Source organism: Lagenorhynchus albirostris, chromosome 3, assembly GCF_949774975.1.
Source record: "Lagenorhynchus albirostris chromosome 3, mLagAlb1.1, whole genome shotgun sequence".
NCBI classification, from domain to species: domain Eukaryota; kingdom Metazoa; phylum Chordata; class Mammalia; order Artiodactyla; family Delphinidae; genus Lagenorhynchus; species Lagenorhynchus albirostris.
Window position 1 is genome coordinate 89,113,300 of NC_083097.1, and position 27,204 is coordinate 89,140,503.

Below are 27,204 nucleotides of genomic sequence, written 5' to 3' on the forward strand. Positions count from 1 at the left end.
CTTATGACAATTAATAATTAACGTGTATAAAAATGATACACTTGTTCTTTATAATAATAGTCAATTGATCATTCAGATATTTTAATCCCAAAGAAAAACCCATTCTAAATTAGAAGAACTAAAATTTACCATGCAAAGTATAAAATGACTTCATCTGTTTTGAAGTTAATCCATTTATTTACTATTTTAAAAGTTGCAACCTGTGCCTTTTTTTAAAGTTTGTCAAGAGCTTAGCTTTTTAATTAAATACTTTAATTACTTAAAAACGAGCTATTGCTAAACTGCCTACCACCAACTTAAAGCTGTTACAAGATGATACTTCTGAAAATTAGTTTAACTGTATATATCTATCTAGCCATGTATAGCTATAAATTAACATACATAAAAGTACACATATCCTCCCATATAAATTATAAATTCAGCAATAGGTTGTACAGTAATGTTCTAATATAGCTAAATCAAGTCAGATGGTTAACAATAGCTAAAGGGTAAAGGAATATCAAGAAAATAATTCTACCATACTGGCAAAAACACAAGCTCTGATTAATATTGTTTTAATAGTAAGAAAAATAATGTCAATTAACTTGAATCTACAGATTCACAGTATAATAATACATGCAGACTCAAAGGTCGGCCATGGATTTAAGTTCATGAGTATTTTACCCAAAGTCTTTTCTTTGAAATAAGGCAATATTCCAGGCACTATTTTCAGTGCTGAGAATATAACAATGAACAAAATAGATAAATATTCCTGCCCTCCTAAAACTGCAGTATGGGGTATAGACATTAAACAAATCAGTAAAAAATAAAGATATGTTAGACAATAAATACTATGGAGCAAAACAGAGCAGAGAATAAAGAGCTCCTAAGGGTGTGCAGTTTAAAGTAGTGTGGTTAGGGAAGGCCTCACTGAGAAGGAATCATTTGAGCAAACACCTGTGAGGAGGGAGCCACGTGTAAACCTAGGGAAAGAACATTCTCAGCAGAATAAAAAGAAGATCCTGAAGTAAGAATTTCCAGAATTTACCTTAGCAAGAAGTCTGGGATGGAATGAGGACGAGAGAAAGTAACAGATGAGGTCAGAAAGTTAATTAGGGAGAAGGGAGTAAGGTGGAACAAACAACATAGGTCTTTACAGGATAATAGAAGAAATGTAGGTTTTATTTTGAGTGAGAGGGAAAACCACCAAACAGTTCTGAGAAGAGAACTTCTGTTTTAAAAGGAACACTCTGGCTACTGTGTTTATTTTTTTATTTATTTATTTTTTTGGTACGTGGGCCTCCCACTGTTGTGGCCTCTCCCCTTGCAGAGCACAGGCTCCGGACGCGCGGGCTCAGCGACCATGGCTCACAGGCCCAGCCGCTCTGCGGCATGTGGGATCTTCCCGGACCGGGGCACGAACCCGTGTCCCCTGCATCGGCAGGCGGACTCTCAACTACTGCGCCACCAGGGAAGTCCTGGCTACTGTGTTCAGATGAAGGGGAACAAGGTCAAAGGCAGGAAGACTGGCTAGAAAGCTATGGAAATACTGACAAGAGATATTGTCAAGAGATATACTGACAGTGGTTTGGACCAGAGTAAAAACAGGTGGTGAGAAATGGTCAGATTCTGTCTATATTGTGAAAGTAGAGCCAACAAAGTTTTCTGATGTAGGTTATGAAAGAAGGTAAGGATTTGAGGCTGACTCTAAGTTTTATAGCCTGGGCAACTAGAAAAACAGAGTTGACATTAACTGACAGGAAAATCTGTGGAAGACATAGGTTTGGAGAAAGTATCTTGAGTTTAGTTCTGGATGTGCTAAATTTGAGATATCTATTAGATATTCAAGTAGAAATGTTAAATAGGATGCTGGAGTTCACTGGACAATTCTGAACTGCCAGTATAATTTGGGAGTTATCAGGATATGGACAATATTCAAAAGGGCTTGAACTTGGACAAGATGTCTAAGTAGGCTTGGAGAAGGAAAGAAGTTCATGGGCTGAACCCTGAGATGATCCAAAATTAAGAGGCCAGGGAAAAAGAAGTATCAGGAAAACCGACCAATGAGAGGGGCTTGTGAGAGAAAAGAAAAAATCCAGGAGTGTGGATGTCAAATGAAGACAGGGCTTTAGACCAAAGAATTGATCCACTGTGCCAATGCTGCTAAAAGGTAAAGTATGACAAGGATCTATAACTGACCACTAGACTTAGCAACATGGAAGATTACTGGAGTTCCTGACACGGGGCACCTTTGGTAGAACAGTGGGTATAAATGCCTGCAGAATGTGCTGTTAAGAGAGAGTGCTGTTAAGAGTACAAAATCATGAAAATCGCTCTGTTTCTTAATCATAGTTTTCTTCAACATGAATCCACTTCCTTCTAAAAGATTATTTTTGGAGCCCTCCAACATCCTGATATAAATTTAGTCTACTTGTTTTCAAAATCCAACTACTTCTGTGCTAACTTTTGATGGTACTTCTGAGTTAGGTCCCCTGATTTGAAACCCATGTTTTCCTTTCTTGTGTTTGTTTTGGGACGGGGTGTGCATTTGTTTGTTTTGTCTTTACTAGAAGATCTTCAAGTAATTGTTTCAGGAATTTTATTTAAGGAGGTAAACACTGAGTCTTTGCATGTCAAAATATTTTCATCTTTCCCTTACACTTTGGATATAGGTCAAAACAAAATCATTTTTTACAAACTCTAAAAGGCAATGTTTTCTAAGCATCCCATGTTGCTGTTAAGAAACTGTTCTGCCAGTTTATTTCTCATCCTTTTGTAGGTAAACCAATTTTTCTCTTCGGAATAATTAGGATTTTCTCTTAATAAACAGTATTCTATAATTTCGCAAGGACTTTCTTAGACCATGTAAAAAATTTCTACTCCATAGCCCTAGTAGGGCTGCTTTAATTTAAAGGCTTTCATTAGATTGTCTCAAAGATGTCCTTTTTCTTTTCCTTCCTATTTTCACTGTATTTGGCCCACGCAGTTTAATCCTTTGTCTCTAAACTTTTCTTTCTCATTTTCAGTTTACGGAATGGTAGCTTTCATCTGCTTTAAATTCCAGCCTTCCAACATTCTCTATAATAATTTTTGAAATTTCTTGCACTTTCTTATTCCCTTCTTCTTCTATCATCATCATCATCATTTTCAATAGTGGCTCTTGTCTTACGAATAAAATGTAGACTAGAATCTCTCTGTAGACACTAATTATCTCTATTTTATCTGAGGCCAGCTATGTAGACAAATGTAACTCGTTCCTATCTCTGAATTATAAAAGAGAAAACAAAGCAAAACAGGGAGGAGAGGATAAATAATAAAGAATAAAGACCTAGCTGTGTGTCAAGATTAAAATGATTAATTCATCAGTGCCAAATTTGTATCTAAAGTTTATTGGGAACATTTGGTTTCTGAGTCTTCTCTAAAGAAACGTTTCCTTTGCTAGTACTATTCACCTAATAAGTAACATATGATTCCTCTCTACTTGTGACGATTATTCATCTCAAATGCTGTGGAATCTTCATATACGTCTTCCTAATTATAAAAGCAAAAACAATAACCAAAAAAAAAAAACCCAAAAAAACTCCATAAATATGCTGCTAAGAATTAAAGGAGTTAATCAGGGAAGTATTAATTCTAGATCTTCCAGCTTTTTACCTAGATAGCATCATTTATAATTTTAACTAGTATAGTACACCAGCAGCTCTAGATAGGCAATGGAAACAACCTTCAAAAGAATACAAGGAAAAGCATGGGTATGGGGTGTACACTTCCCACAGCAGAATTGAAAGACTGTGGTGAATTTAAAGATAAAGACCTTGCTTTAAGTGCATTATGTCTATTAAATGCACTGTGTCTTTACATTCTCTAACAAGATATGAATTTAAACAGTTGTGAAAAAAGGGATGAATGAATGAATGAATGGCAATTCTGTGCTCCTTTCTCTGATGGAAATATGAAAATATAATGAAAAGAGACGAAGAGTTGGGAATACTTATATACTAACTCCAACACTTATACTTACACACATTAAATGAAAGCTAGTGGTAGTAGAACTAATTCAGAAAACTAAAAATCTAAAATAGTAATAAAAGAGGACCTTCAAGATGGTAGAGGAGTTAAGACGTGGAGATCACCCTCCCCCCCACAAATACATAAAACATACATCTACATGTGGAACAACTCCTACAGAACACCTACTAAACGCTGGCAGAAGACCTCAGACCTCCCAAAAGGCAAGAAACTCCCCCATGTACCTGGCCATCTGGTTGACAGGGTCTTGGTGTTCCAGCCGGGTGTCAGGCATCAGCCTCTGAGGTGGGAGAGCTGAGTTCAGAACACGGGACCACCAGAAACCTCCGGGCCCCACGTAATATCAATCCGCGATAGCTCTCCCAGAGATCCCCGACTCAATGCTAAGACCCAGCTCCACTCAATGACCAGCAAGCTCCAGTGCAAGACACCCATGCCAAACAACCAGCAAGCCAGACAGGAACACAGCCCCACCCATTAGCAGAGAGGCTGCCTAAAATCATAAGTTCACGGACACCCCAAAACACACCACCTGACGCAGCCCTGCCCACCAGAAAGAAAAGATCCAGCCTCATTCAACAGAACACAGGCACCAGTCCCCTCCACTAGGAAGCCTACATAACGCACTGAACCAGCCTTACCCACTGGGGGCAGATACCAAAAACAATGGGAACTATGAACCTGCAGCCTGCAAAAAGGAGACCCCAAACAAAGTAAGGTAAGCAAAAGAAGAAGACAGAGAAATACACAGCAGATGAAGGAGCAAGGTAAAAACCAACCAGACCAAACAAATGAAGAGGAGATAAGCAGTCTACGTGAAAGAGAATTCAGAATAATGATAGTAAAGATGATCCAAAATCTTGGAAATAGAAGAAAATACAAGAACCGTTTAACAAGGACATGGAAGAACTAAAGAGCAAACAAACAATGATGAACAACACAATAAATGAAATTAAAAATTCTCTAAAAGGAATCAACAGCAGAATAACTGAGGCAGAAAAACGGGTAAGTGACCTGGAAGATAAAATAGTGGAAATAACTACTGCAGAGCAGAATAAAGAAAAAAAAATGAAAAAAATTGAGGACAGTCTCAGAGACCTCTGGGACAACATTAAACACATCAACATTCGAATTTTAGGGGTCCCGAAGAAGAAGAGAAAAAGAAAGGGACTGACAAAATATTTGAAGAGATTATAGTTGAAAACTTCCCTAACATGGGAGAGGAAATAGTCAAGTCCAGGAAACGCAGAGTCCCATAAAGGATAAATCCAAGAAGAAACACGCCAAGACACATATTATGTAAACTATAAAAAAATTAATACAAAGAGAAAAAATATTGAAAGCAGCAAGGGGAAGGCAACAAATAACATACAAGAGAATCCCCATAAGGTTAACAGCTTATCTATCAGCAGAAACTCTGCAAGCCAGAAAGGAGTGGCAGGACATATTTAAAGTGATGAAAGGGAAAAGCCTACAACAAAGATTACTCTACCCAGCAAAGATCTCATTCAGATTTGATGGAGAAATTACAACCTTTACAGACAAGCAAAAGCTAAGAGAATTCAGCACCAACAAAAAAGCTTTACAGCAAATACTAAAGGAACTTCTCAAGGCAGGAAACACAAGAGAAGGAAAAGGTCTACAATAACAAACCCAAAACAATTAAGAAAATGGCAACAGAAACATACATATTGATAATTACCTGAAATGTAAATGGATTAAATGCTCCAATCAAAAGACAAAGAGGGGCTGAATGGATACAAAAACAAGACCTGTATATATGCTGTCTACAAGAGACCCACTTCAGACCTAGGGACACACACAGACTGAAAGTGAGAGGAAGGAAAAAAATATTCCATGCAAATGGAAATCAAAAAAAGCTGGAGAAGCAATGCTCTTATCAGACAAAATAGACTTTAAAATAAAGACTATTACAAGAGACAAAGAAGGACAGTACATAATGATCAAGGGATCAATCCAAGAAGACGATATAACAATTTAAATATTTATGCAACCAACATAGGAGCACCTCAATACATAAGGCAAATGCTAAAAGCCATAAAAGGGGAAATCAATGGTAACACAATAATAGTAGGGGACTTTACCACCCCACTTTCACCAATGGACAGATCATCCAAAATGAAAAAAAATAAGGAAACACAAGCTTTAAATGACACATTAAACAAGATGGACTTAATTGATATTTATGGGACATTCCACTCAGAAACAACAGAATACACTTTCTCCTCAAATGTTCATGGAATATTCTCCAGGATAGATTATATCTTCGGTCACAAATCAAGCCTTGGTAAATTTAAGAAAACTGAAATCATATCAAGTATCCTTTCCAACCACAACACTATGAGACTAGATATCAATTACAGGGAAAAAAAACTGTAAAAAATACAAACACATGGAGGCTAAACAATATGCTACTAAATAACCAAAAGATCACCAAAGAAATCAGAGAGGAAATCAAACAATACCTAGAAACACGATGACCCAAAACATGGGATGCAGCAAAAGCAGTTCTAAAAGGGAAGTTTACAGCAATACGATCCTACCTCAAGAAACAAGAAACATCTCAAATAAACAACCTAACCTTACACCTAAAGCAATTAGAGAAAGAAGAAAAAAAAAAAAAAACCCAACGTTAGCCGAAAGAAAGAAATCATAAAGATCAGATCAGAAATAAATGAAAAAGAAATGTAGGAAATGATAGCAAAGATCAATAAAACTAAAAGCTGGTTCTTTGAGATGATAAACAAAGTTGATAAACCATTAGCCAGACTCAGCAAGAAAAAAAGGGAGGGCTTCCCTGGTGGCACAGTGGTTGAGGTTCCGCCTGCCGGTGCAGGCAACACTGGTTCGTGCCCCGGTTTGGGAAGATCCCACATGCCGCGGGGCAGCTGGGCCCGTGAGCCATGGCTGCTGAGCCTGTGCGTCCGGAGCCTGTGTTCCGCAACGGGAGAGGCCACAACAGTGAGAGGCCCGCATACAGCAAAAACAAACAAACAAACAAAAAAAATGGAGAAGACTCAAATCAATAGAATTAGAAATGAAAAAGGAGAAGTAACAACTGACACTGCAGAAATACAAAGGATCATGAGAGATTACTACAAGCAACTGTATGCCAATAAGATGGACAATATGGAAGAAATGGACAAATTCTTACAAAAGTACAGCCTTCCAAGACTGAACCAGGAAGAAATAGAAAATATAAACAGACCAATCACAAGCACTAAAATTGAAACGGTGATTAAAAATCTTCAAACAGGGCTTCCCTGGTGGCGCAGTGGTTGAGAGTCCGCCTGCCGATGCAGGGGACACAAGTTCATGCCCCGGTCCGGGAAGATCCCACATGCCGCGGAGCGGCTGGGCCTGTGAGCCATGGCCGCTGAGCCTGCGTGTCCGGAGCCTGTGCTCCGCAACGGGAGAGGCCACAACAGTGAGAGGCCCGCGTACCACAAAAAAAAAAAAAAAAAAATCTTCAAACAAACAGAAGCCCAGGACCAGACGGTTTCACAGGCAAATTCTATCAAACATTTAGAGAAGAGCTAACACCTATCCTTCTCAAACTACAGGACAATATGACTGATGAACACAGATGCAAAAATCCTCAACCAAATACTAGCAAACAGAATCCAACATCACATTAAAAGGATCATACACCATGATCAAGTGGGGTTTATCCCAGGAATGCAAGGATTCTTCAATATTTGCAAATCAATGTGATACACCATATTAACAAATTGAAGGATAAAAACCATATGAAAATCTCAGTAGATGCAGAAAAAGCTTTCGACAAAATTCAACACCCATTTATGATAAAAAACTCTCCAGAAACTGGGCATAGAGGGAACCTAACTCAACATAATAAAGGTCATATATGACAAACCCACAGACAACATAGTCCTCAATGGTGAAAACTGAAATGATTTCCTCTAAGATCAGTAACAAGACAAGGATGCCCACTCTCACCACTATTATTCAACATAGTTTTGGAAGTTTCAGCCACAGCAATCAGAGAAGAAAAAGAAATAAAAGGAATCCAGATCAGAAAAGAAGTAAAGCTCTCACTGTTTGCTTATGTCATGATACTAAACATAGAGAATCCTAAAGATGCAACCAGAAAACTACTAGAGCTAATCAATGAATTTGGTAAAGTAGCAGAATACCAAATTAATGCACAGAAATCTCTTGCATTCCTATATACTAATGATGAAAAATCTGGAAGAGAAATTAAGGAAACACTCCCATTCACCATTGCAACAAAAAGAATAAAATACCTAGGAATAAACCTACCTAAGGAGACAAAAGACCTGTATGCAGAAAACTGTAAGACACTGATGAAAGAAATTAAAGATGATACAAACAGATGGAGAGATATACTGTGTTCTTGGATTGAAAGAATCAACATTGTGACAATGACTATACTACCGAAAGCAATCTACAGATTCAATGCAATCCCTATCAAAGTACCAATGGCATTTTTCAGAGAACTAGAACAAAAAATTTCACACTTTGTATGGAAACACAAAAGACCCTGAATAGCCAAAGCAATCATGAGAAAGAAAAATGGAGCTGGAGGAATGTGGCTTCCTGACTTCAAACTATACTACAAAGCTACAGTAATAAATACAGTACGGTACTGGCAAAAAAACAGAAATATAGATCAATGGAACAGGATGAAAAGACCAGAGATAAACCCACGCACATATGGTCACCTTATTTTCGATGAAGGAGGCAAGCATATACAATGGAGATAAGACAGCCTCTTCAATAAGTGGTGCTGGGAAAACTGGACAGCTACATGTAAAAGAATGAAATTAGAACATTCACTAACACCATACACAAAAATAAACTCAAAATGGATTAAAGACCAAAATGTAAGACCAGACACTATCAAACTCTTAGAGGAAAACACAGGCACAACACTCTATTACATAAATCACAGCAAGATCCTTTTTGACCCACCTCCTAGAGAAATGGAAATAAAAACAAAAATAAACAAATGGGACCTAATGAAACTTAAAAACTTTTGCACAGCAAAGGAAACCATAAACAAGATGAAAGACAACCCTCAGAATGGGAGAAAATATTTGCAAATGAAGCAACTGACAAAGGATCAATCTTCAAAATATACAAGCAGCTCATGCAGCTCAACATCAAAAAAAAAAAAAAAAAACAACCCAATGTAAAAATGGGCAGAAGACCTAAATAGACATTTCTCCAAAGAAGATATACAGATTGCCAACAAACATATGAAAGGATGGTCAACATCACTAATCATTAGAGAAATGCAAATTAAAACTACAATGAGGTATTACCTCACACCGGTCAGAATGGCCATCATTAAAAAATCTACAAACAATAAATGCTGGAGAGGGTGTGGAGAAAAGGGAACCCTCCTACACTTTTGGTGGGAATGTAAATTGATACAGGCACTATGGAGAACAGTATGGAGGTTCCTTAAAATCTAAAAATAAAAAAAACTACCATATGACCCAGTAATCCCACTACTAGGCATATACCCTGCGAAGACGATAATGCAAAAAGAGTCATGTACCACATTGTTCATTGCAGCACTATTTACAATAGCCAGGACATGGAAGCAACCTAAGTGTCCATCGACAGATGAATGGATAAAGAAGATGTGGAACATACATACAAGGGAATATTACTCAGCCATTAAAAGAAGCGAAATTGAGTTATCTGTAGTGAGGTGGATGGACCTAGAGTCTGTCATACAGAGTGAAGCAAGTTAGAAAGAGAAAAAAAAATACCGTATGCTAACACATGTATATGGAATCTAAAAACAAAAGTGGTTCTGAAGAACCTAGGGGCAGGACAGGAATAAAGACGCAGATGTAGAGAATGGACTTAAGGACACAGGGCGGGGAAGGGTAAGCTGGAATGAAGGGAGAGAGTGGCATGGACATACATACACTACCAAATGTAAAACAGATAGCTAGTGGGAAGCAGCCACATAGCACAGGGAGATCAGCTGGGTGCTTTGTGACCACCTAGAGAGGTGGGATAGGGAGGGTGGGAGGGAGACGCAAGAGGGAGGGGATATGGGGATATATGTATACATATAGCTGATTCACTCTGTTGTACAGCAGAAACTAACACACCATTGTAAAGCAACTATACTTTAATAAATGTTAAAAAAATAAATTAAATAAAATAGTAATAAAGCAAAAGACTTAAGCAAACAGAATAATAAATGTTCATATATCTAAATGAACACAATATACACTGAAGTTGATACATACTAAGCCTACACCTTGAACTGCCTTCAGAATCATAGTTCTCCTACACCACTGAGTAGTCAACTAACAGACCAGCTTGTATAATACTTAAAACTTATACATTTTTTATTATTATTATTTTTGCAATGTAGCCCACTCACTTCAGTAACATCACCATACCTCTGTTAGAATAATGTGCTGGTTTTATAATATGTCCACAAATTCTTTGATACTTCTCCCTTCAAAAAGCAGAGCCTAATTTGTTCCCTTTAAGTGTAGGCTATAATTAGTGACTTTTTTCTAATGAAGATAAAATGATAGAAGTAAGTGTGTGATGTACAAGATTCAGGCACAGAAGACATTGTGGCTTCCTCCTTACTCTCTCTTGGCTCACTCTCTCTGGGAGAAGCCAGGTGCTACACCATAAGATCACTCAAGCAGTCCTATGGAAAGGTCCACATGATGAGGAACTGGCAGTTTCTGCCAAAAGTCAGAAGAAACTGAGGTCTTTGGCAATAGCCATGTGAATGAACCACCTAGGATGCAGATCCTCCAGCCCCAGTCAAGGCTTCAGATGACTGCAGTCATAGCCTACATCTTGATTGTAGCCTCATGAGACCTTGATCCAAAACTACCCAGCCAGGCTGCTCCTAAATTTCTGACCCATAGAAACTATGAGATAATAAATGTTCTGAGCTGCTAGGTCTATTGCTGCATAACAAATTATCCTGTATTAGATAAATACAAGCAATTTCAATTACATGTACTTAGATTCTGAATTTTCTTATATTTCCACCTATCACCAGAATGAAGATTTTCTAATACCATCTCATGAAAGTACATTTTCTCCCTTTAAAAGGTCTAGTTATTCTCAGCTTGGAAAATGCCATGTTAGGGATAACAGTACCAAAATGAATTATACTGGTCTTTTGCTTGTTGACAGTGTCAGAACTGCTACTTAGCACTTACACTCCACCTATCACCTAGTAGATACTCATTGAAAAGCTACTGGATCAGGAACACTTACTTTTAGAATTTACATCTAAATAATTTAAATGAAGTTTTAGGCAGAAAGAGAGAAATCAGTTGAACTTCCAGAGGAAAAGTTTCAACTGAAAGCCTGTATCTATACCACTGTGATCCATTTGCTGGGAGCCAGAAAAAACTCACTTGGAAAAAAAAAAAAAGGGGGGGGGTGTTAATGACATATAACATTGTATTAGGTGTACAACATAATTATTCAATATTTATATATATTGTGAAATAATCACAAGTCTAGTTAATATCTGTTACTATACAGAGTTATGAAATTTTTTCTTGTGAAAAGAACTTTTGAAATCTACTCTCTTAGCAACTTGCAAATATGCCACATAGTACTATTAACTATTAGTCAACATGCTGTACATTACATGCCCATGACTTACATATTTTATAACTGGAAATTTGCACTTTCTGACCCCCTTCATCCATTTTGCCTGCTCCTAACCCCCACCTCTGGCAACTACCAATCTGTTCTCTGTATGTATGAGTTTGGGTTTTTTTGTTTTTTAAGATTCCACATGTGAGATCACATGGTATTCGTCTTTCTCTGTTTGATTTCTTAGCAAAATGCCCTCAAGGTCCACCCATATTGTCACAATACCAAGATTTCATTCTTTTTAATGGCTAATATCCCATTATATACATACACACACACACACACACACACACACACACACACACACACCCCACCTTCTTTATCTATTTATCCACGGATGGGCACTTAGGCTGTTCCCATATCTTGGCTGTTGTAAATGATGCTTCAGTGAACATGGGGTGCATATATCTTTTCAAGTTGGTGTTTTCATTTTCTTCAAATAAATACCCATAAGTGGAATTTCTGGATGAGATGATAGTTCTATTTTTAATTTTTTGAGGGACCTCCATATTGTTTTCCATAGTGGCTGCACCAATTTACATTCCCACCAAGAATATATGGTAATGAATGGTAACTAGACTTTTGGTAATGATCACTTTGTAATGAACACAGATGTTGAATCAGAATGTTGGACACCTAAAACTCAGATACTGTTATATAAAAAACAGAACAAAACAAAAAGTTAGTTCAGAAACAAATACAATTTGATCCAACTATTTGAAGAGGGAAGTCTTGATTACTCTTCCAAGCCCACTGGAATATTTATTTTATATTCTCCCATATTTAGCTTTACATATATGCTTCCAAAGTGCCCTAGAAATGTTTCTTAAGATTCCTCTTAAAACAAACTTTTATAATTATCTAGCCTGCATTTCCTTTTAGTAAGATAGTTCTTTAGTCATACAAAATTTTGTAATTATTACCACACTTGAGCTATATATTCAGAAATCAACACTTCATGACAAAATGAGTTTATGACAAACTCTGACAAATGCCACTAGAAAGCTGTTTCATATATGTTGGAACCAATTACATTGAAACACAGCTTCCTAACATTATCTCATCGTTCCACTTTCAGCTGCTAAGGCAAAGTAAATATCCCAGGAGATTAATAAAGTATCCATTTTGAACAATGTAAGCTTGCACTTGATTCTGTTTCACGCTTACATATTATTTTTAATGTATCTCTAGATTTTTCATGTCTTCTATCCACAAGCACAAATAGTTGCTTATACATATATACAACTGCAAAATATTCAGTACATCTAACTAGTAAACAATAAATAAGGACTGAGGTGACATTACTCCCATATATCACTGTAAGCAACTGGACACATTCAGTAAATCAAGTAATCTATTATCAACCACAAGACTTGAAAGTTACAAGCTGCTACACAAGCAAAGTTCCAGGCTATGACTGGCAAATTCTGCAAGGAGCAGCTGTAGAAATGATAATACCTAAATCAGAGAGAAAATTTCAGGTACAACTGTTAAACTTCTAAGATGAAATGGGTTTGCTATCCCTAGTTACAAGAGGTAACCTGATAGAAGGCTATACTTGATTAACTACTACTCTTCTCTGAAAACTTTTTTGTAAACCACTGTAAAAGAGGAACAGTAAACTCAGCATTGGTACAGTGAAAATTACACTACAAAACATAACTCAAACATAAAATATACATAATCAGAAACAAATAATCCAAAAATGTTATATTTAAGTAGGTAAAAAACTGTATTTTCAAATTCTGTTCTGGTAAACCCTCTATCTCACCAAGTGTTTATAAACTTCTCATTCTGTTAAAAAAAAAAGTGTTAACAAAATACTGTTTTTTTTAAAGACTATCAACAGCAATCCTTGAAGAAAGACTTGAATGAGCATACACCCAACACACTAGAACAATATTTTCTGTGTTTTACTGGAAGCGTAATTGGCTAAGGGGGAAAAAGATTAACAAAAGAAAAGTAAGATGAAAAAATATAGTATCAATTCATTAAAAAACAAGATGAAGAACATTCGTCAAATTTACCTCATTTAGATAGGAAGATCTCTGATTCAAATGTGTCACAAATAAGGATGCTGCTCAACCTACCCTCTTTTGAGATGTGCAAGTCAGTCAGCTCAGAATAAAAAAGCTGCAGAGAACTAACACAACACTGTAAATCAACTATACTTCAATTTAAAAAAAAAAGCTGCAGAGATTTATTTTCATGTCAGTGAGCCAGGAAAAGAAAAAACAAGGGTACAGGAAATAAGGAAAATAAAAAGTTATGCATATGAAAAGGCAGCAAATTTCATCTGATGTTAAAAAACACAAAATATGCTCAGAATAAATTAATGTATCTGTGATAGACATTTAGATGTGAGCACTACCAAAAAAACAAAAAAAAAGGAACATATGTGAATGGCGGTTGGGGAGATACAGAAACAAGCATGGCAAAATGTTGAAGCAAGATGATATGTACGTGGGGGCTCCTTGTACTCTACTGAAATTTGTTTGGAACTTTTCATGATAAAAACTTAAATTATTTTCCTTTTCTCTGCAATCATTTGTTGAAGAATTGTTTACATATAATAAAGTATAAAACTCAAGTACACATTACAATTCAATGAATTTTTACATAGGTATATATCTGAAAAACTACCACCTATGTCAAGATGTAAATCATATACCATCACTTCAGAGGGTTCTCTCTCTCTCTCCTTCCAAGACACTGACTCCTCACGAACCAAAGGCAACCACTCTCCTGACCTCTATTACCTCAGTTTAGTTTTTCCTATTTTAAACTTCATACAAGTGGAATCATACATCATGAACTCTTTTGTGTCTGTCTACTTTTGCTTGACACAATGTTTCTGGGATTCATTCACGTTATGAACATCCTTGTACATGTTTTGTTTTGTTTTGTTTACCTTTCTTGGGTACATCTGACCTGAAATTACTGGATCACAGTCCACAGCTATGTTTAGCTATAACACATACTGACAGCTTTGTAAAGTGGCTGAAACAACCTGACATTCCCACCAGCAATATATAAGAGTATCAGCTGTGGGCTTCCCTGGTGGCGCAGTGGTTGGGAGTCCGCCTGCCGATGCAGGGGACACGGGTTCGTGCCCCGGTCCGGGAAGATCCCACATGCCGCAGAGCAGCTAGGCCCGTGAGCCATGGCCGCGGAGCCTGTGCTCTGCAACGGGAGAGGCCACAACAGTGAGAGACCCGCGTACCGCAAAAAAAAAAAGAGTATCAGTTGTTTCATACCCTTGGCAACACTTGATATTGTTTCACATCCTTGGCAACACTTGATATTGTCAGTCTCTAATTTCAGCCATTCTGACAGGGGTGTGATGGTGCCTCATTGTGACATTTCCCTGATGAGTAATAATGTAGAGGAGGGATCCTCAAACCCCGGGCCGCAGACCACTACCAGTCCGCAGCCTGTTAGGAACCAGGCCGCACAGAAGGAGATGAGCGGCGGGAGAGGGAAGCTTCATCTGCCACTCCCCATCTCTCCCCACTGCTCGCATTACCGCCTGAACCATCCCCCCTTGCCGGTCCATGGAAAAACTGTCTTCCACGAAACCAGTCCCTGGTGCCAAAAAGGTTGGGGACCACTGATGTAGAGCACCTTTACCTATGCACATTGGCCTTTTGGATAACTTCTTTTGTGAAGACCTGCCTGCTTTTTTGCATATTTTTTAATGTGTGTTGTTTGCCTTTTTCTTTTTGATTTTTAAGAGTTACTTATATTTTTCTGGATACAAGTCTTTCACCAGATTTACTTAATGTGAGTATATTCTTGCAGTCTGTGGCTTGCCTCTTTTCTTTAATGATGTCTTCATGAATAGAAATTTGTAACTGATTGTAGTCTAATTTATCAATTTTATGTTCTATTTAAAAATTTTTTGCCTACCCCACGGTGATGAAGATATACTTCTAGGTTTTCTTCTAGAATCTTGATAATTTTAGCGTTTACATTTAGTTCTATGATCCAACTCAAATGAGCTTTTGAATATAGTATCAAGTAAAAATCAAGGTTCATTTATTCCCAAATATCCAATATCCAATTTATCTAACACTATTAAAAGTAAATGTTTTCTTAACTTCAGTGGAGCTTTTGTCATAAACCAAGAAACGACATATGTGAAGGTCTATTTCTAGACACTCATATTCTTCCATTGGTCTTTTTGTCAACCTGGTTCTAATATAACACTGTCTTAATTACTGTAACTTTATAGCAAGTCTTGAGACATTTACATTTTGATATAAATTTTGGAATCCATTTGATTAAAATTTTTAAATTCTGGGATTTTAATTGAAATTTTATTGAACCTATAGCTCAACCTGGGGTAATTGACATTTTAACAATATTGAGTTCCTACCATATAAAGATGGAATATTTCTCCACTTATTTAAGTATTTTAAAATGTCTCAGCACTGTTTTATATTTTTCAGTGTAGAAGTTTTGCCCAAGTTTTTATTATATTTATCCTTAGGTATCTTACATATTTTGATGCTATTCTAAATGTACTTTTCTAATTTTATTTCATACTTTTTGGTTGCTAACACACAACTTACAGTTAATTTTTGCATGTTGTCCTTGTATCCAGTCACCTTGCTAAATTCACTTATTCTAAAACTTTGCTGGTAAACACTTTTAAAATTTTTTTCCAATTTTTAGGGCTTCCCTGGTGGCGCAGTGGTTGAGAGTCCGCCTGCCAATGCAGGAGACATGGGTTCGTGCCCCGGTCCGGGAAGATCCCACATGCCGCGGAGTGGCTGGGCCCATGAGCCATGGCCGCTGAGCCTGCGCATCCGGAGCCTGTGCTCCGCAACGGGAGAGGCCACAAAAGTGAGAGGCCCGCGTACCGCAAAAAAAAATTTTTTTTCCATTTTTTAAAATTAACTTTTTTTATCCTGAGGGCACTGGTTAGAATTCCAGCATAATGTTAAATAGAAAAAAAAAGATATGGGACATGAAACAAGGTTTTTCATTGAGTATGATATTAGCTGTAGGGTTTTTGTTGTTGTTGTTGATACTCCAGAAAATTAACAGTATTTTCTTCTATTCCTAATTTGATGAGGATTTTTTAACACGACAGATGGTGACTTTTGTCAAATGATTTCTCTATCTACAGAGATGATCGTATGAGTCTTCTACACTGTTAAAGAGATGGACTACATTGATTAATTGTAAAACAACAAACGAACCTTGTATTCCTGGAACAAATCTGTGATATCTTTTTTACATATCACTGGATTATCTCTGTATCTATGTTCTTGAGAATTATTGGCCTGTAATTACCTCTTTTTTCTCATGTTCTTGTTAGGTTTTTCCTACCAAGATCATGCAAAAATCATAAAATGTTCAGGGAAATGTTTTCTTTTTCAGTTCTCGAAAAAGTCTGTGTAAAATTACCATTATATCTTACTTAAATGTTTGAGAGGTTTACCAGTGAAGCCATCTGGGCCTGGGGTTTTCTTGATGGAAAAGTTTTTAATAAATTCAATTTGTTTTTCAAAGATTATGACCTTTCATTCAAGTTAGCAAATATGTACTAATATAAAATTGTTCATAATTTTCCTTAACAATTTAATATCTATACAATTTGTAGTGATGCTTCAGTTTTTCATTCTTAGTATTGGTATTGTCTGTTGTCCCCCAATTTTTTCTTGATCAGTCACTACAGGCTTATTATTTTTTAAAAGTCTTCTCAACAAACTGTAAATTTTTCTGTTTCATTGATTTCTACTTTTATATTTACTACTTCCTTCTTTCTGCTTTCTTTGGGTTTAATTTGTTGCTCCCTTCAGTTGTGAGCTTACACCACTGATTTTGAACTTTTCTTCCTTACTAATATATGCATACAGGCATACCTCAGAGATATTGTGGGTTCAGTTTCAAACCACCAAAATAAAGTGAACAGTGCAACAAAGGAAGTAAATTTTTTTTTGGTTTCACAGTGTGTATAAAAGTTACATTTTTGCTATAGTGTAGTCTATTAAGCATGTAATAGCATTGTGGTTAAAAAAAAACCCAATGGACACAACTTAATTAAAAAGTATTTTACTGAGGCTTCCCTGGTGGCGCAGTGGTTGACAGTCCGCCTGCCGATGCAGGGGACACGGGTTCGTGCCCCGGTCCGGGAGGATCCCACATGTCGCGGAGCGGCTGGGCCCGTGAGCCATGGCCGCTGAGCCTGCGCGTCTGGAGCCTCTGCTCCGCAACGGGAGAGGCCACAACAGTGAGAGGCCTGCATACCGTAAAGAAAAAAAAAAGTATTTTACTGTCAAAAAAGTGCTAACTATCAGTGAGAAAATGCTGTTGGACAAATGGCACCGATAAACTTGCTCATTGCAGGGTTGCCGTAAACCTCAGTTTGTAGAGAAACACAGTATCTGTGAAGTGCAATGAAACAAAGCACAATAAAAATGAAGCGTGCCTGTATAAAGCAATAAAGTCCTCTCAAAGCACTGCTTCAGTTACACTCCACAAGCTCTGATGTAATACTTCTGTTGTTTTTCAGATCAAAATATTTTCTAATTTCCATCGTGACTTCATTTTGATTCATGGGCTATTTAGAAATGTCTTGATTAATCTTCAAACATTTGGAGCCTTGATAGTTATTTTCTGTTCCTGAGTTGTAATTAATTCCACAGTGATCAGAAAACATGTACTGTATAATTTCAATTCTGTGAAATTTGATCATACTTCAAGGACCAGAATATTTTGGCAAATGTCCCAAGTGCACTTGAAAAAAAAAAGTATAGTCTTCAGTCTTTAGATAATATGTTCTATGAATGTCAATTATATCAAGTTGATTAATCATGTCATTCAAATTTTCTATTCCCATACTGATATTTTTATATAATTGTTCTATCAGTTACATCAAATGTATATGTAAAATCTCCAGCTATGAATGCATACTATCTTTACTGCTAATTATATTAACTTCTATATTCAGAAGCTATGTTATTAGGTAAACACACACTTAGGATTATTATATCGTCTTGATGAACTGACCTACTTATTATGATACTTTCCTGTTATCTCTTATACTTCTTCCTTTATGTCTATTTTGTACAATATTAATATAGGCACATCAGCCTTCTTTTGGTGAGTGTTTGCAAACAATATTTATCCAATCTTTTTACTTTCATATTATGTGTGCCTTTAAAGTGCTTTTCTTTTTTAAAAATAAATGCTTTTAAAGGTGTTTTTTTTAATCATGCAAACATGAATCAAAAGAAAGATGGAGTGGCAGTATTAATATCAGATAAAGTAGACTGCAGAAGAAATATTACCAGAGACAAAGAAGGATACTATATAATGACAAAGGGGTCCATTCACCAAGAAGACATAACAATCCTAAACATATATGCATCTCACAACAGAGGTTCAAAATTCATGAAGCAAAAATAGTTAGAACAAAGAGGAGAAATAGACAAATCCACAATTATACTTGGAGACTTCAATTTTTCTCAGTGACCAACAAAACAAGTAGACAAAACCTCAGTTAGGAAATAGAAAACCTAACAAGCACCACCAGTCAACTGACAATTACAGAATATTTCATATAAATATATAATTTAGTTTTTAATATGAAATGTAGAATTTATAGAATATTCCACCCCAAAGCAGCATAATATACATTATTTTGAATTGCACATGGAACATTTACCAAGACTTACCATGTTCTGAGTAATAAAACTTCAAAGAATTCAAACAAAATTATACAAAGTATGCTTTCCATCTAAAACAAAATTAAGCATAGAAATCAATTATAGAGCTAGGCAAAATCAACAAATAATTGGAAATTAAACAATATATTTCTAAACAACCCATGGGTCATTGTGAAAGTCACATAAGAACTCAGAAAATATCAACATAAAACTTTGTGGGACCAGGGCTTCCCTGGTGGCACAGTGGTTAAGAATCCTGCCAATGCAGGGGACACGGGTTCGAGCCTTGGTCCCGGAAGATACCACATGCCATGGAGTAACTAAGCCCATGTGCCACAACTACTGAACCTGCACTCTAGAGCCTGCAAGCCACAACTACTGAAGCCCACGCACCTAGAGCCCGTGCTCCACAACAAGAGAAGCCACCGCAATGAGAAGCCTGCACACCACAAAGAAGAGTAGCCCCCGCTCGCCCCAACTAGAAAGAGCCCCCGCGCAGCAACAAAGACCCAACACAGCCAAAAATAATAAATAAATAAATAACAATTTTAAAAAAAATTGTGGGACCATCTAATGTGGTGCTTAGAAGGAAAAGAAGAAAGGTCTCAAATCAATAGCCTAAGCTTATACCTTAAAAAATTGTAACAGAGTGGATTTAAATCCAAAGCACACAAGAAGGAATAGTAAAGAGCAGAAATCAATGAAATTGAAAACATTTGTTTTTTGAGTAATAAAATAAAAAGCTGGATCTTTGGAAAAATTAACAAAATTGGTAAACGTGGAAACAAACTAATAAAGACAAAAGAGGGGACACATTGCCAATATCAGGAATGAAAGAAAAGACACCACTATAGATGCTATAGACATTAAAAGGACAATAAAGAAACAACTTCATGGCAATTAATAGATGAAAGAGACAAATTCATTGAAAGATACAAACTACTAAAGCTCATATTGTAGGTCACTCACATAGTCAAAGACTGGAAGTTTTTAAGAAAAAATAGATAACCCTAACCATCCTATACCTATTAAAGTAATTAAATTTATCCTTTAAAGCCTTTCAACATATTAAACTAGGCCCAGATGAGTTAGCTTGCAAACTCTGACAAACATTTATGAAATAATACTAATCCTATCCAAGATTTTTCGGGAAATGTAAGAGGAATAAACACTTTAAACCTATGAGGCCAGCATTATTCTGATACAAAAATATTACACAAAAAGTTATTCTTCATGTACACAGATACCAAAAAATACTCAACAATTAGCAAATCTAATCCACCAATTTATGAAAATGATAATACATCACAACCAAGTGAAGCATATCTAGAGAATGCAAGGTTGACTCAACATCTGAAAATAAATCAATGTAATCTATCTTATTAACACACCAAAGAAGATAAACCATAAGATCATCTCAATAAGTACAGTTAAAACATTTGAGCACAATGTCCAATCATGATTAAAAAACTCTCAGCAGTCTAGAAACAGAATGGGGACATCATTAACTTGATAAAAGGATTATTATACTTAATATAATAATATGTAGTATATAATAAAACCTGATAAAAGGCCCTTGTATACTTAATAATGAAAGATTGAAAGCTTTTCTCTTAAGATCAGGAACAAAACAAGGATATCTGCTCTCACCACTCCTGTTCAACATCATACTGGAGGGCCTAGCCAGTGCAATAAGGAAAAAAAAAGGGTGGTAGGGGAGGTGGTTACACACAAACTGAAAACAAGAGAAACAAAACTGTCCTATATCCACAAATGCTACAACTATCTACATGAGAAAATCCAAAAGAATCTACAAAAAAAAAAATGTTACTAGAACAGGTGAGTTTAGCAAGGTTGCCAGGTTCAAAGTCAGTATACAAAACTGTATTTCTAAATACTGTCAGTGAACAACTGGACATGGAAATTTAGGAAAATTATATTTATAATACCATCAGAAGTGATGAAATACTTGGATATAAATCTGACAAAATATGAACATCTGTATGTTGAAACTATAAAATGCTAATGATGGAAAATGAAGATCTTTGATTAAAACAAAATAGACGGAGATATCCTGTGTTCATTGATTGAAAGACTCAATATTAAGATGTCAATTCTCCCAAAATGGATCCATGCATTCAATATAATCTAAATTAACATCCCCTCAGTACTCTCTGTAGAAACCAACAAGTCGTTTCTAAAAAATTTATGGAAAAGCAAAAGAACTAGAATAGCCAGAATGATTTTGGAAAAAAATAAAGCTGAAGAACTTACATTACCTGATTTAAAAACTTACTATAAAGCAACAATAATCATGACAATGTGGCATTGGCAAAATGATAGATACAAAGATCAAGGGGACAGTCCAGAAACAGACTCACATACACGGTCAATTGATTTTTGACTAAGTTAATTCAATGCTGGAAAGGAAAGTGTTCCCCCAAAATGGTGCTAGAATTGGGAAAATAAACTTGACCCTATCTCACACCATATACAAAAATTAACTCAAAATGGATGATACACCTTGACATAAAAACTATAACATTTGTAGAAGAAAACGTAAGAGGAAATATGTGTAACTTTGCACTGAGCAAACAGAACACAGAAATACAAATCATAAAAGGAAAAACTGACAAAGTGAATTTAGTCAAAATTAAAAGCCCCTCTATTTTAAACAGTTAGGAAAATGAAAAGGTAAGCTTCAGACTGCACTCTCTGTATATGCATCTGTGTGGGTCAAAGGACTTGTACAGAAAAATGTATAAAGAATTCCTCCAACTCAATAAGACAAACAACTCAACGTTTAAAAATGGGCAAAAGATTTGAACACGTACTTCACAAAGGAAGACATACAAATGACCCATAACACATGAACAAATTCTCAATATCATTAATCATCAGATAAATACAAATTTAAAATACAGTGTCATACTACCACATATCCACTAGAAGGGCTAAAATTAAAAAGACTAAAACAACCAAGTGTTGATGAGAATGTAGATCAACTAGAACTGTAAAATGGGAAACAGTTTGGCAGGTTCTTATAATTAAACATTTGTTTACAATACAACCCAACAAATCCATTTCTAAGTATTTACCCGAGAGAAATGAAAACATATGTTCACACAATAACTCATGAATGAATGTTCATAGCGGCTTTACTAATAACAACCCCAAACTGGAGACAATCCAAATATCCATATATAGGTGAAATGGTCAATAACTGTAGTAAATCAATACCATAAACTACTACTCAGCAATAAAAGTGAAGCAGCTAAACATACAAACATATGCATTATCCTCAAAATCATAGTGAAAGAAAAAAACATGGATGCAAAAGAATACATATTACATAATTCTGTTTATATAAAATTCTAGAACAAATGAAACCCATTTATAGTGAGAAAAAGAGGACAAACTGTTTCCTAGAGCTGAGGGTGAAAATGTGACTTACTGCAAAAGGGAACTTTTGGGGATGACAGAAATATTCTGTATCTTTATTGGGGTAATGAAAATATTCTACTCTTGATTGTGGTAGTGGAGACATGGGGGTATACATATGTCAAAACACACCGAGCTGGGGCTTCCCTGGTGGCGCAGTGGTTGAGAGTCCGCCTGCCGATGCAGGGGACACGGGTTCGGGCTCCGGTCCGGGAAGATCCCACATGCCGCAGAGCGGCTGGGCCCGTGAGCCATGGCCGCTAGGCCTGCGCGTCCGGAGCCTGTGCTCCGCAACGGGAGAGGCCACAACAGTGAAAGGCCCGCGTACCGCAAAAAAAAAAAAACAAACAAGAAAAAACACACCGAGCTGTACATTTTATTGTACGTAAATTATTCTCAATAAAGTTGATTCTTTAAAAAAGAGTTCTCTTGGGAAAATATTAACCAGGGAATACTGGTGATGCCCCTATACGACCACTCAAAAGATATCAAAAACATCAATAAAATTCAATACCCATTTATGGCTTTTTAAAATGTCATCAGAAATGAAAAACAACAATAAAATCATCTTGGAAAGCTAAGAATACAAAAACACATTTTAACCTATTATACTCTCCATTTATCAGAAAGCTTCATCAAACATCATAATTGATGGCTAAAACATCAGAAACAATCCCCTTAAAGTCTGAAACAACACCAAGTTGAACTATCACTGCTATTATTTAACATTATATAAAACGTATAATAGCCAAAGCAATGAGGAAAACACACAAATTATAAAATTTAAAAGAAAGCCACAAAACTGTATTTTCAGATAATCAACTCAATAAAGTGATTAGATACATGATAAGCAGAAAAAAATTCAAAAGCTTTCATGTAACTGGAGGGGGAAAAAAAGAGAAAAAATGTTACTAGAAAGTTTCCATCCACCAGAGCTATCAAATCATAAAATAGCTAGGAATACTAAGAAGGAATGTCATACATATGGGAATAAAACTATAAAACTTTCCCTAAGCAAGGTGTGAATAAAATGTAGAGACATACCATACATACACATATTTCTGAGGGGAGAGACCCAGTTATCACGAAGGTCAGTTTGCCCCATATTAATCTAAAATTTCAATATAATCTCATTCAAAATACCTGAGGATTTTTAATTTAATTTACAAGTTGAGTCTAAAGTTCATTTGGAGAAGAAATGCATGAGTCAAGAATAATTTCAAAATGAGTAATAAGGAGGGAGAAATGGTTATCAAAATTTTAAATATGCATTCTCTTTTTAACCCAGCAATTCCATTTCTAGGAATCCATGCTCCAGAAATAATCACATAGAGGAAGTTTCCTGAACAGCTCTTAGGATGAAGGTAGAACTAGAAGGACAAGACTTTTTACATTACAGTCTTCCATACTGTCTGAAGTTTTAAAATTTAAGAAGATTTAAAGTTTGTAATTAAAAACAAATAAATGTAAAAGTTGGCTTCAAATAAAGCATTATTTGTGATAGGAAAAAGAAACTAATTAATTCAAATGTCTTTCAGTAAGGGAATGGTTAAGTAAATTACAGCCCACTGAAGCTATTGAAATATCGTTTAGTTTTTAAAAAGTATCAGGGAGACAGGTTTAACAAGTAAAGATGGCCAAGACATGTAATTTAGTGAAAAAAGCAAGTGATATACCAATGTGTTTGGTATATCCCACCAAACTCCCCCAACTTTACATGTATGCATGTGTGTTTAAAAGTGTACATGAGAAAGAAGTACAATACTGTTAACTCTAGACAGTGGAATGAGACTGGGGGATGAAAGGAAATGTTCACATTTTACTTAATAGTTCATTTTCTGTATTGCTGAATTTTACGTCTAGTTCGTATGTCTGTAATTAATTTTTTTTAATTAAAGTTATTTCATATAAAAATGATAAATTCCAGAGGACATGGGAAAAATAGTTTAAACGTTTACAAAAATCTTTAAAACGTTTATCTTCATGTTTATTTACATACTCTGCAAATGATCTATAGTCTTCACCAGAGGTGGCTGCCAATGTAAAGAAATTTAACTTACCAGATATGATAAAAATAACAACATATTAGGCCTTTAAAAAAATCATAAACTTCCCCGAACCAGCAGACTCAAAGCAGTGCCTATGCGTATGTTAAAAAAGAAAAAGAAGAAAAAAAAAATGCCTGGAGAGGTTAAGTCTCCTAAATAGATTCTTCCTCTCAGTAAAAAAGACTACCTCCTCCCCTCTTCTTCAACTTGGTCTGAGCGGCTTTAAACTCACCATTTTGAATGTGCGCAAAATGATTAACAAGCAGTAATCTCAGGGAGGCCGAAATTGAAGGTGCATCCGCCAGAGGCGTGCTCTGACCTGACAGCTCTAACTAGGCGAAGCATTGATGGAATGGTGCTAATATCGGGAGATGAACGATTGTTATGGTCTGTACAGGGTGTCTGCGTGACAGAGCCTCGGTGACAATCGGGAAAAATGCAAATACAGTCAGTAGAGCGACGGCAATGGAAGGTTTTTCGAGGAAGGGGTGCTGATGCAGGCCTGTAGCGTAAGATGGATCAGCTCTACACAGGGTGACTGGAAATGGGCAGAGAGGGCGGGTGAGAGGTGTTAATAGGTGACACACTCTTCTAACACAGTCGCGATTGTAGGGATTAAGGCAGCGGGGTCCTTGGCCAAGGCACCAAGGACAGCAGAAGAGGCAGCAAGAAAAAGCGGCCGGTGGAGACCCCAATACCAATCTATGCCATCGCCGGAGGCAGCGGGCGCTGCGGCTGCCAACAAGAGCGTGGCCCCAGGTTCGGGCTGGACAGGGCCCAGAAGGAGAAGAAGGCCTCTCCCAGCCATCAACCCCACCCACCATGGCCGGCGCGGCGGGCCAGGGACAGGCCCCACTCCTTCTCGAGGACAGAAATTAAGAAACGGAGGAGGTGAAGGCAGCAATTTCCTCGCCTTGTCCCTCACCTTCCCAACATGAGAACAAGCCAGATTAAAAAAAAAAAAAAAAAAAAACCCTCACCGAACTGTGCAGCGCCTCCGGAGCGAGAACAGCGCTCGATCCTGCAACAGCCACCACCGCCTTCTTCTCCGCCTCCGACTCCTCCCCCGCCGAACGCGCAGCGGCTGGCGGCGGCGGCGGCTGCGGCGGCAGCGGCGGCGGCGGCGCCGGCGGCGGAAGCAGAAGCGGCCGCGGCGCGTCCCGCCCCTTGCGCCGCGGTAGAGGAGAAGGAGGAGGGAACGCAAGTCCCGTCCCCCAAACAGAGTCGACCAATAGGCTTAAAGGACCTCTGCGGGAAAAATCCACATACCCAATCGGAACCTGAGAGTGGGCTCACGTCAATGGTTGGGACGTGGCAGAAAAAGGGAAATATACTTGGACTGTCTTTACACCCTGGTCCCGCTTTCTCGCCCAGGGGCAAGTTCACCGATTGGCCGTAGAGCGGAAGGACGAAACCCACCCCTGCCTGGCCCCGCCTCCGTTCCCTGCAGCACTGCGACGTTGGGGGGCAGGGGCGGGGCACCATGCTAGGGCTGGAACAGCAGGCCTTTTGTGGTTTGGGCTGGGAGAAAAGGGCGGGGTCTCGGGGAAAGGGAAGTGGGTGCGGAGAGCTAAAGGAAGAACTGGCGCAGCTAGACTTTCAGAAATTCCAACAGCAGCAACTAAGATGGAGGCGTTAAAATGAATCCTAATTTGACTGGAAACCTAACTAACAAGATTAGGGTCTCCTGGCATGAAGTTCAAACCTTTGCAGTTCAGATATGGGTGGGCCAAGAGAAAATAGCAGACGGAGGAAGGGCAGGTCTTCCTCCCTGCCCACCTTGCCTGCACACTATATAGTGCCTTCTCCGCTCCCACTCCGCAGTCCCCCACTCAGTCGCCTGCCCCTTCTTTTCTGATTCTTTTGGGGGTGGGGGCGGGTTATAGGGGATGCCCGCGTTTCCTCTGTATAGCTATGGCCTGACCATAGACTTCCAGTTGCACCTTGGGGCTGATGGGTTGTCAAGCCGGGAAGTAACATCACATGCAACCAAAATAAATAACAACAGCTGTAGTCCCTGGACACCTTGCTTAATTTAAACAAGGATAACAGTTTAGGCAGTCATGTCACTGGTGCTAAATTGTTTCTTCATCCTGCATATGTCCTCTTTTTTCATCCTGAACGTGTCCGCTTCTCTGATTACAGTACCACTCTCCTCCCATCTTACCCCCAACTCTCTTCACCTCTTCACCCCCTCCGCACACATGCCCAATGCCCAAGATATATTTATCGCATCCCCTCCGCCAAGAGTTAAGAACCCCATTTCTTGTGCTGTCCCTGGCAACTGCGAAATCTGCCAGTGAACCAAGACTCATTTTTTTGCTTTTGATGAAAACAAATTATCCCAGATTTCCTAT

At 37.5% G+C, this 27,204-nt stretch overlaps 1 protein-coding gene across 1 annotated transcript in view; it reads right to left on the reverse strand.

Moving 5' to 3' along the window:
• The window catches only part of PJA2 (praja ring finger ubiquitin ligase 2), an 80,225-nt gene extending 54,278 nt beyond the window's left edge, over nucleotides 1-25,947 (reverse strand). Inside the window, exon 1 of the mRNA XM_060143374.1 lies at nucleotides 25,828-25,947. The gene's annotated coding sequence lies outside the window, so the exon portion shown is untranslated. The remainder of the gene's footprint in view (nucleotides 1-25,827) is intronic.
• Between the last annotated feature and the right edge of the window lie 1,257 nt (nucleotides 25,948-27,204).